The sequence below is a fragment of the Bos javanicus genome, chromosome 10 (genome assembly GCF_032452875.1).
Source record: "Bos javanicus breed banteng chromosome 10, ARS-OSU_banteng_1.0, whole genome shotgun sequence".
Lineage (NCBI taxonomy): Eukaryota > Metazoa > Chordata > Mammalia > Artiodactyla > Bovidae > Bos > Bos javanicus.
Window position 1 is genome coordinate 63,157,220 of NC_083877.1, and position 14,442 is coordinate 63,171,661.

Genomic DNA, 14,442 nt, shown 5'->3' on the forward strand with positions numbered 1-14,442 from the left:
TACTCCTTGGAAGGAAAGTTATGACCAACCTAGATAGCATATTCAAAAGCAGAGACATTTGTGTCAACAAACGTCCATCTAGTCAAGGCTATGGTTTTTCCAGTGGTCATGTATGGATGTGAGAGTTGGACTGTGAGGAAAGCTGAGTGCTGAAGAATTGATGCTTTTGAACTGTGGTGTTGGAGAAGACTCTTGAGAGTCCCTTGGACTGCAAGGAGATCCAACCAGTCCATCCTAAAGATCAGTCCTGGGTGTTCTTTGGAAGGACTGTTGCTGAAGCTGAAACTCCAATACTTTAGCCACCTCATGCAAAGAGTTGACTCATTGGAAAAGACCCTGATGCTGGGAGGGATTGGGAGCAGGAGGAGAAGGGGATGACAGAGGATGAGATGGCTAGATGACATCACCGACTCGATGGACGTGAGTTTGGGTAAACTCCGGGATTTGGTGATGGACAGGGAGGCCTGGCGTGCTGTGATTCATGGGAATGCAAGGAGTCAGACACGACTGAGTGACTGAACTGAACTTATGGACACAACTAGAGTAGGAAATGGAACCCACTCCAATATTCTTGCATGGAGAATCCTGTGGATAGAGGAGCCTGGAGGGCTACAGTTCATAGGGTCACAAAGAGTCAGACATGGCTGAAGCCACTCAGCATGTGGACACTACTATCCAGAGTTCAAAACTGAACAAAAAAAAAATAAAACCATATCTCAGGACTCTCAGGACAATAATGGATCACCTCCAGAGTTACTGTTATTATTCCACACAATGAGTGGATGATTAACCCTAAGCACACACACAGGACAGCAGCAACAATCAGATCAGATCAGATCAGTCGCTCAGTCGTGTCCGACTTTTTGCGATCCCATGAATTGCAGCACGCCAGGCCTCCCTGTCCGTCACCAACTCCCGGAGTTCACTCAGACTCATGTCCATCGAGTCAGTGATGCCATCCGGCCATCTCATCCTCTGTTGTTCCCTTCTCCTCCTGCCGCCAATCCCTCCCAGCATCAGAGTCTTTTCCAATGAGTCAACTCTTCGCATGAGGTGCCCAAAGTACTGGAGGTTCAGCTTTAGCATCATTCCTTCCAAAGAAATCCCAGGGCTGATCTCCTTCAGAACAGACTGGTTGGATCTCCTTGCAGTCCAAGGGACTCTCAAGAGTCTTCTCCAACACCACAGTTCAACAGCATCAATTCTTCGGCGCTCAGCCTTCTTCACAGTTCAACTTTCACATCCATACATGACCACAGGAAAAACCATAGCCTTGACTAGACGAACCTTTGTTGGCAAAGTAATGTCTCTGCTTTTGAATATGCTATCTAGGTTGGTCATAACTTTCCTTCCAAGGAGTAAGCGTCTTTTAATTTCATGGCTGCAGTCACCATCTGCAGTGATTTTGGAGCCCAGAAAAATAAAGTCTGACACTGTTTCCACTGTTTCCCCATCTATTTCCCATGAAGTGATGGGACCGGATGCCATGATGCCATGCAACAACAATAATAATCAGCAATAGCAGCTAAAGGAAATAGATACTTGATACACCTGGATATGTTAAAGATTAATTAATAAAAGACACTTTACAAAAGTTGTTAGGAATGTGAAAGATATTATTATGTCTATGTATAGTAAGACTGAAGTATGTCTTTTTTGTGCAAAGGAAGAATAACAGTAATTTTGGAAGTAGATTTACAATATTACATTAAGCATAAAGAAGGTGTGGTGTTCTGGATATGTTTCTTTTGCACCCTCAGATCTCCTTTGTATTTCCCCTTCACTCAGCTCAATGCTGACTTATATGGATGACATTAATCTTTCTTTTGTCTCTGGGCTTCCAAATGGATTTTGTCAAGGAGAATAAAGGGAGGGTCATGTGCCTGAGCTAAGAGGGGAGAGTGATACCAGCATATTTGTCCTCTTGGCTCCTTGCCTTTATGGTCACCTTATGCTGGTTGTGTGTCCCCATCAAAAAAATCTCATAGTGTGTACACTGTGTACATGTGTACACATGTCTGTCTCAAATTGTGGTCATCCTCTCTCACTTTGGAGCTTCCTGGTGGCTCAGATGGTAAAGAATATGCCTGCAATGCAGCAGACCCAGGTTCAGTTCCTGGGTCGGAAAGATCCCCTGGAGAAGGAAAGGGCAACCCTCTCCAGTATTCTTGCCTGGAAAATTCCATGGACAGAGGAGCCTGGTGGGATCACAAAGAGTTGGACATGACTGAGCAACTAACACTTTCACTTTCTCTCCCTCTATCCTTCAGGTATAAGAGTTATATTGGCCTTCACTGTTACTAACCAGTAGCACAAGTAGTAGCCTCTTCTTTTCTCTTTACCTATTGCCTATGACTTTGCAAATATACCCTCTATTAAACTCCTCTCCTATTATCATTACTTGAGTATTCCATCTAATGCCTCCTGACACTAGAGCTTAACATCAAGTGCATAATCTTATGGCCTTAGAAGCTCATAGTTACAAATAAGTATGATTTGTTCACCTTAATTATCTCTGAGTCTCCAGATCAGAAATTTTCAAGAACAAGAACAAGTGTGAGTCTGTGGTCAATTGATCTTCCCCGGTGGCTCAGTGATAAAGGATCTGCCCACCAATGCTGGAGACACAGGTTTGATCCTTGGGTTGGGAAGATCCACTGGAGGAGGTCATGGCAACCCACTCCAGTATTCTTGTTTGGGAAATACTATGGACAGAGAATCCTGGAAGGTTACAGTCCATGGGATTACAAAAGAGTTGGACAAGATTTAGCGATTAAACAAGAACACAGCAATAACATCTACAACAAAGGAGGCAAGAATATGCAATGGGGAAAAAATAGTCTCTTCAAAAGTGGTGCTAAACAGCTATATGTAAAAAAATGAAATTTGAATGTTTTCTCACATCATATACAAAAAAGATAAACTCAAAAAAGATTGAAGACCTAAATGTCAGACCAGAGACTGTAAAATGTCTAGGAGAAAGCATAGAGATCACTCTTTGATATAAATTGTAGCAATATTTTTTTTGATATGTCTCCTAAGGCAAAAGAAAAAAAAAAATAGAACCTAATTAAACATAAAAGCTTTTGTACAGCAAAGGAAATCATCCACAAAATGAAAAGATAACCTACTGAATGGGAGAAAATATTTGTGAATGATATGACTGATAAGGGGTTAATATCCAAAATATATAAACAGCTCATAAAATTCAATATTACAAAAATCCAAACAACCCATTTCAGGAAACCTAAACAGACATTTTTTTTTTTTTCAAAGAAGACATACAAATGGCTATGAGGCATGTGGAAAGATGCTCAGCATCACTAATCATCAGAGATATGAACATCCAAGCCACAGTGAGATATCATCTCACATCTGTCAGAATGGTTATCATCGAAAACATCACAAAGAACAAATATTGGAGAGAATGTGAAGAAAAGGGAGCCCTAGTACATTGTTGGCAGGAATTTAAATTGGTGCAGCTACTATGGAAAACAGTACAGAGGTTCCTCAGAAAACTAAATATAGATCTACGACATGATCCAGCAATTCTACTTCCAGATATATATCTGAAGAAAACAGTAACACTAACTCAAAAAGATATGTGCACCCCAATGTTGATAGCAGCATTATTTACAATAGCCACCACATGGAAACCACCCAAGTGACCATTAAAAGATGAATACATAAATAAGATGTGATACACACACAGGCATAAACCCATGCTAGAATATTACTCAGCCATTAAAAAAATGAAATTTGCAACAATGGATGAAACTGGAGTGTATTATACCTAGTGAAATGTCATAGAGAAAGGCAAATATTGTATGCTATCAATTATGTATGGAATCTGAAAATAAAACAAATGAATTAATATAACAAAACAGAGGCAGACTCACAGATATAGAGAACAAACGAGTGGTTGCCAGTGTAGAAAAGGACTGGGGCAAGATAAGGAAGGGGGCTTCAGAATTACAAACTACTATATAAAATATATAAGATACAAGGATATATTGTATATCACAAGGAATTACTCAATATTTTATAACAGCATGAAATGGAGTACAATCTAAAAATACTGTATGTTGTACACCTCAAACTAATATTAAAAATCAACCATACTTTAAAAAACTAAAATGTTAAAAGTCATTTCAATTTCTTTATATAAATACTCCTACATTTATACTCTAAACAATATTTGCATACAAAAATATGAGCTACTTGCAAATGTTCCAAAACTCCTGTTGATAATGTAGACTTATATACATGTGAAAATTAGCTGGTTGGCTGCATTGAAATATCAGAATGGACTCACTCCCATAATTTGGTTTGAATATTGAGACTGATGACACTATACACACACCAAGAGGTTATAATTACACAATTGAGACTTTTCTGGGAAAAACAGTGTAAACCTCCAAAGAGGTACAAAAACAGCTTGACAGGACAAAGAAAGAAGACTGGTGAGAGGTATTTATTGTGATTTTGGAGTGGGGCCAGGGTAAGGACTCCTAAGCAGTTTGACAAGGGGCTTTCAGGGCTTGACTCTCCCTCCAATGCCAAAGTATTTCTTATTTGCTCCCTCAGTTGTGGGACAGAGGCTAAGAAGTCAGAGTAAAGTTTAAGAGTTATTAACAGTTAACATAAAAAATAGAATCTGTGTTATATTAACCAGAAACTAATTTTAATTTAATTGTATTCTGCCTCAGCATCATTTCTTTAGCCCATTTCAAACTTACAAATCAAGATCCTTTGTTAAAAGATTTTTTCATAGAATATGTCTCAGTTTTTAAACATGTTTTAGTTATTTTAAAATTAATGTAATTATACTTTAATAAACATCTTCCCCATAAAATCAGAGAAACAAGAACTAAGGCTACTTTTGCCCAATATTTCATTCAAAAACTATAGCTGAAGATGGGACAGAACCACTGAAAATAACTCACCCCTGGGAATCAGGAATCTAGTGGTCCCCTGAGACTTAGGCTAAATCAGAATAACAGTGGACACATCTTTTCTACACTCCACCACCAAGCTAAGAAACATCAAGTGATAAGACACAATAGTTTTCTGCTAGACAAAGTCCAAGAGCAGGTAAAGACTATTTTTGACTGAAGCACAATACAAAGGAAAGACCTAAAGATGAGGATGAGCAAATACTGAGATAAAACCACTGGCAAACCAACTCCTACCCTAGAAATAGGGTATAATTTGAACCCTGTACTATGCTGAAGGAAACCATAGTAACAACAAATCCCAAATACATACCAACACCTAACTAGATTGACTCAATTCCCATAAGAATAGCTTAGCAGAAGGAATGTAAGCCCACTTACAATCCAATAAGGAAAAAGAAAACTATTTATTTCAGTTCACTTCAGTCTCTAGGGCACTACACAAGATGTCCAACTATAAAAAATCTATTACAAGGCATACGAAAAAAGAAAGTTATAAACAACATATTGTCAAACAAGAAAGAAATTAACAGAACTAAACTGAGGATGTAGATTTGGAATTATAAGACAGATAATTTAAAATAATTAAGATTAATATGCTAAATATTCCAATTAAAGAGATGGATAAAGTGAAATACCAAATAGGTGATAGGTCTGTATGTCAACTTGGTTAGGATACAATAATCAGTTTTTTTCAATTAAACACTAATTTACATGTTACTATGAAGGTATTGTGTAGATGTAGATATAGAAGCTCAAGGAATATGGAACAAGATAAATATGAAACAACAACAAAAAACCCACCTAGGCATATGACAATCGACCTGCTGAAAATTAAAGACAAAGAGAAAATATTGAAAGAAAAAGGATGTCACACACAAAGGAATGGAAATAAGAATATAGAAGATTTCTCATCAAACTACACAGTTCTACTGATACTGGAGGGATTTATTCAAAATGTTGAAGTACAAAGTCAAAACAAATAAACAAAATCTATTAACTGAATATTCTATACCCAACAGAAAATCTTTCAAAGTTGCAAAGAAAAGATTTAGTTTTACAAACAATAATGTAAAGGATTTATTGCAAGCTTACCTATAAAAAATGTTAGCGTTTTAAAGGTAGAATGAATATATTGAGAACAAGGAAAGTTACCATGAATAAAGAGAGCTATTACATATGATAAATAGATCAATATTTGTATGTGATTATTTTTTTTACCATTCTTTTACTTTTAATCTACCTATATTATTGTACTTCAAATAAATTTCTTATTGATAGCATATAGTTGGGTCTTGTATCCTTTTTTTTAAAACCCATTCAAATAAGCTTTGTCTTTTGATGTTACTATATCATTTGAATTTACTATAATTATTGATATATTTTTCTGTAGGCATACCATCGTGTTGTTTGCTTTCTGTTTGTTTTCCTTTTGTTTTTCTTCCATGACATGACTACCCCTTTCCATTCTCTTTCATATTAAGTGAACATTTCTGGTATTCCATTTTAGTAGCCCATTTTACCCATTGTAATGTTGACTATATCTTTTGTATTATGCTTTTGCTAGTTGCTAAAGAAATTAAACATACCTAGATTTTCAGTTTACTTGATATTTTACCATTTCAAATGCAACATAGAAACTTTACTACCATGTAAGTGGTCTGATATCCTGTCCCCCTTAGTATCATATTATCAAACTTCACAAGACAATGTTAGATTATTTTGCTTCTAACCATAACACATATTGCAACAAAATTAAGAAAAGAGAACAATTTATTTTACTTATCCAGATGTTTACAATTCCTGTTGTTTTTATGACAGTAAATTCTAAATACTTCTGGATTTATTTTGCTTTCATCAGAAGAACTTCCTTTAGTATTCCTTGTTGTTTTGTTTAGTGGCTCAGTTATGTCAGACTCTTTTGTGACCCCATGGACTGTAACCCTCCAGGCTTCTCTCTCCATGGGATTTCCCAGGCAAGAATACTGAAGTGGGTTGCCATTTCCTTCTCCAGGGAATCTTCCAGACCCAGGAATCAAACCCATGCCTCCTGAGTCTTCTGCATTGGCAGGTGGATTCTTTACTACTGTGCCACACGGGAAGCCCTTGGTATTCCTTCAGTTCAGTTCAGTTCAGTCACTCATTCTTTATGACCTCATGGACTGCAGCATGCCAGGCCTCTCTGTCCATCACCAACTCCTGGGGTTTACTCAAACTCATGTCCATTGAGTCGGTGATGCCATCCAACCATCTCATCCTCTGTCATCCCCTTCTTCTGCTGTCAATCTTTCCTAGCATCACTTTTCAGTTAAAATTTACATTTGACAGTATCATTTATTTCTCAAGACTGTTGGCTCAGATGGTAAAGAGCCTGCCCACAATGTGGGAAACCTGGGTTTGATCCCTGAGTCAAGAAGATCCCCTGGAGAAGGAAATGGCAACCCACTCCAATATTCTTGCCTGGAAAATCCCACGGATGGAGGAGCCTGGTGGGCTACAGCCCTTGGGGTTGCAAAGAGTCGGACACGACTGAGAAACTTCACTTTCACTATCTCTTTTCATTCAAGTGTATTCTTTCTTACTTGTTGAGCATGATTATAAGAGCTGCCTTAAAATCTGTTTGATAATTACAACAGCTGAGTCATGTCAAGGTATACCTCTATTGTCTTTTCTTTGAGAGTTATTAATTATGTTCTAGTTATTTGTCACATAAGTTTGGATTGCATTCTGTATTTGAATATTATGTTAAAATATTCTTGATGTCATTTAATTACTGCAGGGAATGATTGATTTCAGTTGTAAATCAATCCAGTTAAGTTCTCACACACATTCTGTCAGTTTGTCTATGTGCTTGTCATATTGTTTACATCTCTACCACATGTGTATCGTTTGATGACTTGTCTGGAATCTGGGTGGCATGAGCATATTAGTTTTATTCTCAAAGAGTTTGATATGCTGTTTACTTCATAAACATGTGCATGAAACTTGAGAGTGAGCCCAAATGTTTATACACAGCATTATGGTATCTCTTTCCTGAGCGCCTTACTCTTAGCCATTTCTCCGATACTTAACCAGTTCCCAGGGTCTCATTTCTTGGTCTTCAGGCTATAAAACTGGACCATTAGTTTCTCTACCCAGTCACATAAATTCTAGCACTGTCTTTCCTCTGCTGCTGCTGCTAAGTCACTTCAGTCGTGTCCGACTCTGTGTGACTCCATAGACGGCAGCCCACCAGGCTCCCCCGTCCCTGGGATTCTCCAGGCAAGAACACTGGAGTGGGTTGCCATTTCCTTCTCCAATGCAGGAAAGTGAAAAGTGAAAGTCAAGTCGCTCAGTCGTGTCTGACTCTTAGTGACCCCATGGACTGCAGCCTACCAGGCTCCTCCATCCATGGGATTTTCCTGGCAAGGGTACTGGAGTGGGGTGCCATTGCCTTCTCCGGTCTTTCCTCTAGGGCCAAGAAAAGATAGTGTGTGTGTGTGTGTGTGTGTGTGTGTGTGTGGAGAGAGCGGGGGAAAGCAGCAGCGTGGATTCTTCTCATGCTCTCAGGATCACAGTTCTTGTGGTCGCAGAAAACATACTGTCTCTCAGAGTTGTGGATTCTTGTCCAGTTGAACTGCTATCATTTTGCTGCTGCTGATCAAAAATTCCTCGAGGCTAGAGTGAAAGAGAATAACAAAAATTCCAGGAGACTTTTTCCATTTGTTCTAGCCTTTAAGCTTCCCTCTTTCCTGTTATTCAGAGCAGAAAGTTTAGCTTCTTTTGGTACTCTTTCTGTCTGCATCCAATAAAGAGTTCTGGGTTACATACTGACTTTGAATATAGGATGAGAGCCTAGAGCAAGAAATGGGACAGTTTAAGTTCTCCTTTCATTTTCCAATAGATATTGTACTAAATATTCTTCAGAGTCCAGATATAATTATTTCATGTCCAGGGTTTTGAGAAGCATTCTTTGGGAAAGACAGAGAAGAATGTAGTTACTCCATCCTGAGTGGAACTAGAACCTTTGATTGTATGAAGTGAAGTGAAGTCGCTCAGTCGTGTCCAACTCTGCGACCCCATGAACTGTAGCCTACCAGGCTCCTCCCTCCATGGGATTTTCCAGGCAAGAGTACTGGAGTGGATTGCCATTTCCTTCTCCAGGGGATCTTCCCGACCCAGGGATCGAACCCGGGTCTCCTGCATTCCAGGCAGACGCTTTAACCCCTGAGCCACCAGGGAAGAAATTCACTCGTGCTTGCGTTCTTGCTCATTTGCGTCTGATCTCTTTATGACCCCAGGGACTATAACCCGCCAGGCTTCTCTGTCCCTGGGATTTTCCAGGCAAGATTACTGAAGTGGGATGCTGTTTCCTTTTCCAGGGCATCTTCCTAACCCAGGGATCAATGGAACCCACTGGTTTCTGCATTGTAGGTAGATTCTTTCCCACTGAGCTACCAGGGAAGCCTTGTCAAAGAAATTCATGGAAACTAAGTTTATTTAGCATATATTTATGTGTCAAAAGTTTTTGTTTTTACTAAATTGTAGTTGTGTGATAACCATCATCATTAGAATAATAATAATAAAAATTCCCAACATTTAGCTTCTCATTTACAAAGAGTTTGCATGTACACCATATCATTTTTATGTTTTCAACAGTTCTGGATGGTATTATTAAGCTTCTTCACCAAAAGGAAATCCAATTTATAGGATTTGTTTCCTCTCAAGTTCACCCAGCTTGTAACTATCAAAGCCAAGTCACAAACCAGATTCTTCAACCAGATATTAGTGTTCTCACATGATTGTTTTCTGAAATGTTAAAGAAGCAGTGATATAGCTGTTAGCAATCATAAAAGCCATAGTGAATCAAAGTCTTATGTTAACCAATGAGTATTACAAGTAGTCTTCTCATCTAGTAGTTTGAAATCCAGTTCCTTTTAATAAGCTGGAGAATAAAAAAGTATATCAAAACCACCTTAGGAGAGTTAATACATACTTTTGACTAGTAGGTAGTAAAACTACTTACTAATACGGTAAGAAGCTACATGAATTATCTAAACTTCTTGTTCAGAAACTGAATTCTGTTGAACATCTTGAAAAAGAAACCACTAGTGTTGGTAATTGGCCTGTCAAGTCTCTTAAATCCAATGAGACATTTTTGAAAAAAAAAAAAAGACATTTCATATTTAAATAGAGCTCTTAATAAATCTTCAGATATGTATAACTGTCTTATATGAGATAATGATAATTTCATATTTTAAATTTAAAATCATTTATAAAATCATATGTAAACTATATATAATTGTATATAAAGTGGAATATATATATATATATATATATATATACACACACATAGTACACACACACACATACACATGCACACTCGCAGATGTCCCTGACTTAATGTTTCAACTTACAAGTTTTCAACTTTACAATGGTATGAATGTGGTATGTACTCAGTAGAAACCATAGTCTGAAGTTTGAATTTTAATCTTTTCCTGGACTCGTGATATACAGTACAGTGTGACACTCTCTTGCGATGCTGGGCAGCAGCAGTGAGACACAGCTCCCGATCAGCCACACAACCAGGAGAGCAAACAACCAATACACTTACAACTGTTCTGTTCCCAAACAGCCGTTCTGTTTTTACCTTTCAGGACAGTATTCAATAAATTACATGACATATTCAATACTTTGGGGGCATCTCAGGTGGCACAGTGGTAACGAATCCACCTACAAATTGAGGAAACACAGGAGATGCGGGTTTAATTTCTAGGTCGGGCAGATCCCCTGGAGAAGGAGATGGCAACCCACTTCATTGTACTTACCTGGAAAATCCCACAACAGAGGAGTCTGGCAGGCTACAGTCCATGGGGTCACAAAGAGTCAGACCCAACTGAGCACACCCACACACACTCAGTACTTTATTATAAAATAGGTTTTCGGTTAGATGATTTTGCCCAACTGTAGGCTAATATAAAAGTGTTCTGAGCATATTTAAGTCAGGCTAGGCTAAGCTATGATATTGAGTAAATTAGGTGTATTAAATGAATTTTATCCTACCCTGGTGGCTCAGATGGTAAAGCTTCTGTCTACAATGCAGGAGACCTGGGTTTGATCCCTGAGTTGGGATAAAGATATTTAGTAAATTAGGTGTATTAAATGAATTTTAGACTTACGGAGTTTTCAACTTAACTATGAATTTGTTTGGATGTTACTTCATTGTAAGTCGAAGAAGTTCTTATTTAAAACATTTGTTTTGTAGTAAAAATCTCACCAAAGTATCTAAGAAAACTCAGAAAGGCTTTTTTTGTAAATATCTAGAGATACCCTTCTCTTCCCAATATGTCCCTGTGTGAATTAAAAGGCTGAACTTCACAGGGGAAAAAACAGGGCCTTAAAGAATATGGACTTGTGATCACATACTGCGTGCCAGAGATACTACTGACATATCAGGTGTTATAGAGAAACGTAGGGGAATAGCTCTACAAATCATGCTTTCTGGAGTGAATAGTCACATCTATATTCCATCAGTTCAGAGAGAAAAAGGCAGGAAAAAACCAGCTCAATCAAGAAGAGCTGCACTGGATGAATGCCTGTGAGGTGCTGAATACTGAGCTAGGAACAAGCTATTCTAATCAACTTGTCTTCCAGGCAAAGATTTGGAAAATTCTTGCAACATCAAGCAATGAAGTTATTCATTGTCAGTATTTTAAGCATAAAAATCCATTACATGAGGTGTTTGGATATTAAGCATTTTATAATATGACATATACACGAAGTTTTCTGTTTATTAGCTTATGCTGCATAGAATTTCACTGATTTGCTGCATACATGAAAGGACATGAACCTAGTGCTTCGTTTCTGTTGAAACAGTCTGGCAACTATTCTAAGTGACCTGTGACCAGATCCAAGGACATGTTGCTTATCCTGTCTCTTAGCAAAACCATGTATGGATAAATATTTCCTTATTTAGCAGTCATTATGGGTTGAATTGTGTTTCTCCAAAAAGATATGTTGAAATCTTCACCCTGAATAAAAGCATATTTGTAAATAATGCCATGGCAGATGTTAAGATGACATCGTGGGGGAGTAGTGTGAGCCCTTAACCCAAATGACTGTGTGGTTATAAGAAGACAACACAAGACAGACAAAGACACAGGAGGAGAACCCCATGTGGTGACAGAGGTAGAAATCAGAGAGAAGCAACTGAAAGCCAAGGATTGTCAGCCCCCACCGGAAGCTAGGAAGAGACAAGGAGGGATTCTAATTAGGCTCAGAGGTAGTATTACCCTGATTTTGGATTTCTAATCTCTGTATCTTTGAGAAAAGGAAAAGAAATTCTGTAGTTTTAAACCACTGTTTGTTTTACTTTGTTGCAGCAGCCCTAGAAAGCTAATAGAGAAGTGGAGAAACAAAATGTTATGTGATATGTAAAATTAACTCTAGTGAAAGAAACATCTTTAAAACTCACAGATAAAATACAGTATTTAAAATAGGAATGGATTACAATAACCTTGTTTTTATTTTATCATTTATATATTCAATTGAGGGCAACAAGATGTGGCTTCTAAAAAATGCAGACATTTATGAAAGGAAAATCTAAGATGAAAGTAGAGACACAAAAGAAGAGACTTGATAAGAATATAGTGCCATAGGAAAACCCAAATTTCAAAACAAAATTAAAATTTACTTTGGAGTGAATAGAAAAAGAATTGAGCTGAAAATCAGACCAGTGAAATGCTTAGCCATTAAAATTCTCTAAGATTCAAGAAATAATGAGAGAAGATAGGAGGAAAAATATTAAAAGAGAACAAACACAAAAACTGTCATTCTTCATAAGATTAAAAAAAAAAAGCTTAAATAATAGAACAGAATCAACAATAACATATTTGAAAAAAATGACATGGGGCTGAATAGATATTGAAATAAATCAGTGCATATAGAGAAATATTAACACTTACTCATCAATATTAATTTTAGATAAAGTAGTGTTTGTGGGGAGAGCACTACTATATGAGACAAAGAAAGACTGTTATATAGATAGGTTAAAAAATCACCATAATAATACCATAACAGATATCTGCAAAATAATTTTGGATTAAAATGAAAATAAAATAAATTAGGTCTCATCTGTCACTGGATTGGATTTATCTTCACATTATATGTAGGTCTGAAACTGACGAGAATGTATGATGCTCCTTTTTTCAGGTATTGTATAGCAGAAAGATCAGAACAGATATTTACTGGAGAAGGTTTGGTCAGGACCTGACCGAAACCTCCATGCAGATTTTAAGAGCTCCTTTCTTTCTTGTAACTTTGACCTACAAATTCTAGTTGCCTTTTCTGGCCCAGATTCCAGCTTCTTCCTCTGGCGAGACTGTTTCTTTTACAAAATGCAGCCACTAGACTTTTCTTAAACTTCACCTCTCTGCTCTGTAGTTTAGAGAAAAACCTCCAGGCAGAAAGCAGTGTTGTTATTTGTTGGAGAGATCAGAGAAGGGGAGGCCTTTAAATTACGGTCTGCATTCATTGTTTTGTGTGTGTGGTCAAACTGTCATCAGGTCCTTCTGTGGAGAATGTCTGCCATGGCAGTCTATTTCTCAATGGAAAACTGGTAAAATCTAAACAGTCTGGAGTTTAGTTAGCAGTGCTATGCCAATGTCAGTTTCTTAGCTTTGAAAAATATTAATATAAGATGTGAACAATGGTATAAAGTAGGTAAGGGGTATATAGGAACACTGTATAATCTTTGCACATCTTCATATGTACGTCTACAATTTTTCCAAACTTAAAAGTTTACTTAAAATATATCCTTATTCTTGCTTCACTGTGTCAAAAATGGTACATGGAGTTACTCATTGCCCCCATGTACCTTTTCATTGTCTCACAAGAGACTTTTATAGGATTAAGGTAAGTGAAAGACAAAATTCAGCAGACAAATAGGAGGATGAGTTCATTCACACTACTGAAGTCAGGAAGTATTCATTGATGCACGGAACCTCTGAAAGGAAAAAAAAAAAAAAGGGTGTAGAAATTATAGAGGAAGTTAACAAGGGAGTCCTGAGGGAGAGTGGACACTGAGTCTCCTCTGAAGTGTGGAAGACTAGTCTTATGTCTGGATACATGAGGGCAAGGTGGTCCTTTGGGCTAGATGTATCTCAGAACTCTACTGCTGCTGCTAAGTCACTCCAGTTGTGTCCGACTCAGTGTGACCCCATAGATGGCAGCCCACCAGGCTCCCCCGTCCCTGGGATTCTCCAGGCAAGAACACCGGAGTGGGTTGCCATTTCCTTCTTCAATGCATGAAAGTGAAAAGTGAAAGGGAAGTAGCTCAGTCATCTCTGACTCTTCACGACCCCATGGACTGCAGCCTACCAGGCTCCTCCGTCCATGGGATTTTCCTGGCAAGAGTACTGGAGTGGGGTGCCATTGCCTCTACACTGTGGGGGAATTTCTCAACCGTGGCTGATTTTCCAGGACACAGAGCTTAGGTTAAGTTCAACAG

At 37.9% G+C, this 14,442-nt stretch overlaps 1 non-coding gene across 1 annotated transcript; it reads right to left on the bottom strand.

Moving 5' to 3' along the window:
• Positions 1–9,104: 9,104 nt before the first annotated feature.
• TRNAS-GGA (transfer RNA serine (anticodon GGA)) lies at positions 9,105–9,176 on the bottom strand. Its single transcript has one exon. It is a non-coding gene; the product is annotated as a tRNA-Ser (tRNA).
• Positions 9,177–14,442: the final 5,266 nt, after the last annotated feature.